This window comes from Oncorhynchus clarkii, unplaced genomic scaffold, assembly GCF_045791955.1.
Source record: "Oncorhynchus clarkii lewisi isolate Uvic-CL-2024 unplaced genomic scaffold, UVic_Ocla_1.0 unplaced_contig_13551_pilon_pilon, whole genome shotgun sequence".
In the NCBI taxonomy this organism is placed as follows: Eukaryota; Metazoa; Chordata; class Actinopteri; order Salmoniformes; family Salmonidae; genus Oncorhynchus; species Oncorhynchus clarkii.
The window spans coordinates 180,001-185,097 of NW_027258046.1; positions in this window are offsets into that span (position 1 = coordinate 180,001).

Sequence of the window (5,097 nt, forward strand, 5' to 3'; positions counted from 1 at the left end):
CACCATACACACACACCATACACACACACCATACACACACACACACCGTACACACACACCGTACACACACACCGTACACACACACCATACACACACACACCGTACACACACACACAGTACACACACACCATACACACACACACACCGTACACACACACCGTACACACACACCATACACACACACACACACCGTACACACACACCGTACACACACACCCTACACACACACACCATACACACACACCATACACACACACCATACACACACACACACCGTACACACACACCGTACACACACACCATACACACACACACCGTACACACACACCATACACACACACCATACACACACACCATACACACACACACACCGTACACACACACCGTACACACACACCGTACACACACACCATACACACACACACCATACACACACACCGTACACACACACACACACAACATACACACACACCGTACACACACACACCATACACACACACACACAGTACACACACACCATACACACACACTGTACACACACCATACACAACCCTAGCTCCTAACCCTAACCTGTATTCTTACCCAAACCCTAAACCTAACTCTAGCTCCTAACCCTAAACCTAACCCTAGCTCCTAACCCTAAAACTAGCTCCTAACCCTAAACCTAACCCTAGCTCCTAACCCTAGCTCCTAACCCTAAACCTAACCCTAGCTCCTAACCCTAGCTCCTAACCCTAAAACTAACACTAGCTCCTAACCCTAACCTGTATTCTTACCCAAACCCTAAACCCCAAACCTAACCCTAGCTCCAAACCCTAAACCTAACCCTAGCTCCTAACCCTAGCTCCTAACCCTAAACCTAAACCAAACCCTAGCTCCTAACCCTAGCTCCTAACCCTAAACCTAACCCTAGCTCCTAACCCTAACCTGTATTAACCCTTCCAAACCCTAAACCAAACCCTAAACCAAACCCTAGCTCCTAACCCTAAACCTAACCCTAGCTCCTAACCCTAAACCTAACCCTAGCTCCTAACCCTCCTAACCCTAGCTAACCCTAACCCTAAACCTAACCCTAGCTAACCCTAGCTCCTAACCCTAGCCTAGCTCCAAACCCTAAACCTAACCCTAGCTCCTAACCCTAGCTCCTAACCCTAGCTCCTAACCCTAGCTCCAAACCCTAACCTGTATTCAAACCCTAAACCTAATCCTAATCGTAACACTAATACTAACCTTAACCCTAAACCCCCTAGAAATGGCATTTGACCTTGAAGGGACTAACACAATGTCCCCAGTTTTTATTTGTTTACTAGAATTCTGGTCCCCACAAGAATAGTTAAACATGTCCACACACGTACATACACACACACACACACACCGTACACACACACCGTGCACACACACCGTGCACACACACCGTGCACACACACCGTGCACACACACACACACCGTGCACACACACCGTGCACACACACAGCAGAAGCAGAGAAAAGGGGAACGAAAGAAGAGAAGGAAGAGGCTTTTCCTGTTATTCTCTCCTCTCTTGGGTCTGAGAATGGACAATGTTTTCAACAGAGGTCGGCGCTCTTGTCATGACGTCTGAGGACGACCAGAGGACGTTTTACAGGGGGTGGGGGCTAGCCAAATCAGGCTTTACATTTTCAGCATGTCACAGATTACAGTCTCTACTCCTAATCAGACCGGAGGCAAATTACACTGCACTTTTTACACCCAGGGCCGCTCTCTGTCTCTCTGTTTGTCTCTCTTTCTGTCTCTCTCTCTGTCTGTCTGTCTGTCTGTCTGCCTGCCTGTCTGCCTGTCTGTCTGTCTGTCTGTCTGTCTGTCTGTCTGTCTCTCTGTCTGCCTGCCTGTCTGTCTGCCTGTCTGCCTGCCTGCCTGTCTGTCTCTGTCTGTCTGTCTCTGTCTGTCTGTCTCTGTCTGTCTGCCTGCCTGTCTGTCTGTCTCTGTCTGTCTGCATGTCTATCTGTCTGAATGTATAATACCAGTCTAAAGCTTTAGAACACCAACTCATTCAAGGGTGTTTCTTTATTTGTACTATGTTCTACATTGTAGAATACTAGTGAAGGCATCAATACTATGAAATAACACATATGGAATCATGTAGTAACCAAAAAAAGAATCAAACAAATCAAAACATATTTTATATTCTTCAGTGTAGCCACCCTTTGCCTTGATGACAGCTTTGCACACTCTTGGCATTCTCTCAACCAGCTTCATGAGGTAATCACCTGGAATGAATTCGTGAATTTCTTTACTTCTTAATGTGTTTGAGCCAATCAGTTGTGTTGTGACAAGGTAGAGGTGATATACAGAAGATAGCCCTATTTGGTAAAAGACCAAGTCCAGGTCAGTCATTATGGAAAATTTCAAGAACTTTGGAAGTTTCTTCAAGTGCAGTCGCAAAAACCATCAAGCGCTATGATGAAACTGACTCTCAGGAGGACAGCCACAGGAAAGGAAGACCCAGAGTTACCTCTGCTGCAGAGGATACGTTCATTAGAGTTACCAGTCTCAGAAATTGCAGCCCAAATAAATGCTACACAGAGTTCAAGTAACAGACACATCTCAACATCAACTGTTCAGAGGAGTTGAATCAGGCCTTCATGGTCTAATTGTTGTAAAGAAACCACTACTAAAGTACACCAATAATAAGGAGATACTTGCTTTGGCCGAGAAACACGAGCCATGGACATTAGACCGGTGGAAATCTGTCCTTTGGTCTGATGAGTCCAAATTTGAGATTTTTGGTTCCAACCGCTGTGTCTTTGTGAGACACTGAGTAGGTGAACGGATGATCTCCGCATGTGCGGTTCCCACCGTGAAGCATGGAGGAGGAGGTGTTATGGTGTGTGGGTGCTTTGCTGGTAACACGGTCAGTGATATATTTAGAATTCAAGGCATCTGGTTTACGCTTTTTATTTTATTTCACCTTTATTTAACCTTTATTTCACCTTTATTTCACCTTTATTTCACCTTTATTTAACCAGGTCGGCCAGTTAACAACAAGTTCTCATTTACAACTGCGACCTGGCCAAGATAAATCAAAGCAATGCGACAAGAACAACAACACATATGGGATAAACAAACGTAGAGTCAATAACACAATAGAAAAAAATATATGTACAGTGTGTGCAAATGTAGAAGAGTAGGGAGGAAAGGCAATAAATAGGTCATAGAGGTGAAACAATTAAAATATTCATTAACACTGGAGTGATAGATGTGCAGATGACGATGTACAAGTAGAGATACTGGGGAGCAAAAGAGCAAGAAGATAATTAACAATATGGGGATGAGGTAGTTGGGTATGCTATTTACCTTTTGGCTGTTTACAGGTACTGTGATCGGTAAGCTGCTCTGACAGCTGATGCTTAACGTTAGAGAGGGAGATATACGTCTCCAGCTTCAGTGATTTTTGCAATTCGTTCCAGTCATTTGGCAGCAGAGAACTGGAAGGAAAGGCGGCTATAGGAAGTGTTGGCTTTGGGGGTGATCAGTGAAATATACCTGCTGGAGCACTTGCTACGGGTGGATGTTGCTATGGTGACCAGTGAGCTGAGATAAGGCAGGGCTTTACCTAGCAAAGACTTATAGATGACCTGGAGCCAGTGGGTTTGGCGACAAATCTGCAGCGAGGGTCAGCCAATGAGAGCATACAGGTCGCAGTGGTGGGTAGTATATGGGGCTTTGGTGACAAAACGGATGGCACTGTGAAAGACTGCATCCAGTTTGCATCCAGTTTGCTGAGTAGAGTGTTGGAGGCTATTTTGTAAATGACATCGCCGAAGTCAAGGATCGGTAAGATAGTCAGTTTTACGAGGGTATGTTTAGCAGCATGAGTGAAGGAGGCTTTGTTGCGAAATAGGAAGCCAATTCATGATTTAATTTTGGATTCGAGATGCTTAATGTGAGTCTGGAAGGAGAGTTTACAATCTAACCAGACACTTAGGTATTTATAGATGTTCACATGTTTAAAGTCAGAACCGTCCAGAGTAGTGATGCTAGTCGGGCGGGAGGGTGCGGGCAGCAATCGGTTGAAGAGCATGCACTTAGTTTTACTAGCGTTTAAGAGCAGTTGGAGGTCACATGTTGTATGTGTTGTATGGCATTGAAGCTCGTTTGGAGGTTTGTTAACACAGTGTCCAAAGAAGGGCCAGATGTATCCAGAATGGTGTCGTCTGCGTAGAGGTGGATCAGAGAATCACCAGCAGCAAGAGCCACATCGTTGACGTATACAGAGAAAAGAGTTGGCCCGAGAATTGAATCCTATGACACCTCAATAGAGACTGCCAGAGGCCGTAGTTGGTGAACCAGGTGAGGCAGTCATTTGAGAAACCAAGGCTGTTGAGTCTGCCGATAAGATTGCGATGATTGACAGAGTCGAAAGCCTTGGTCAGGTCGATGAAGGTGAATGCACAGTACTGTCTATTATCGATGGCAGTTATGATATCATTTAGGACCTTGAGCGTGGCTGAGGTGCAGCCGTGACCAGCTCTGAAACCCTATAGCATAGTGGAGAAGGTACGGTGGGATTCGAAACGGTCTGTGATCTGTTTGTAACTTGGCTTTGGAACATTTTAGAAAGGCAGGGAAGGACGGTGTAATGCGATGCTACTGGCGGAAGAGAAGTGGAAACTAATTTATATGTGCGGGCCTTCCTGTTCTTCTTCTTATTGGTGGGCCTTCCTGTTCTTCTTCTTATTGGTGTAATGCGATGCTACTGGTGGGCCTTCCTGTTCTAATTTATATGTGTGGGTCTTCCTGTTCTTCTTAAGAAATAGTCATCAATAAAGTTGCTACCAACTAATTTATATGTGCGGACCTTCCTGTTCTTCTTAAGAAATAGTTGTGTTGAATAACCATAAAACACCGTCAACAGAATAATACAATAAATGAGTCAAACAAAACCCGGTCATTACCAGCATACCGTCGCACAAGCACTACAACAAACAATTACCCACAAGGACATGGGGGGGGAACAGAGGGTTAAATACACAACATGGTTACAGACCAGGACATGGAGGGGGAACAGAGGGTTAAATACACAACATGGTTACAGACCAGGACATGGAGGGGGAACAG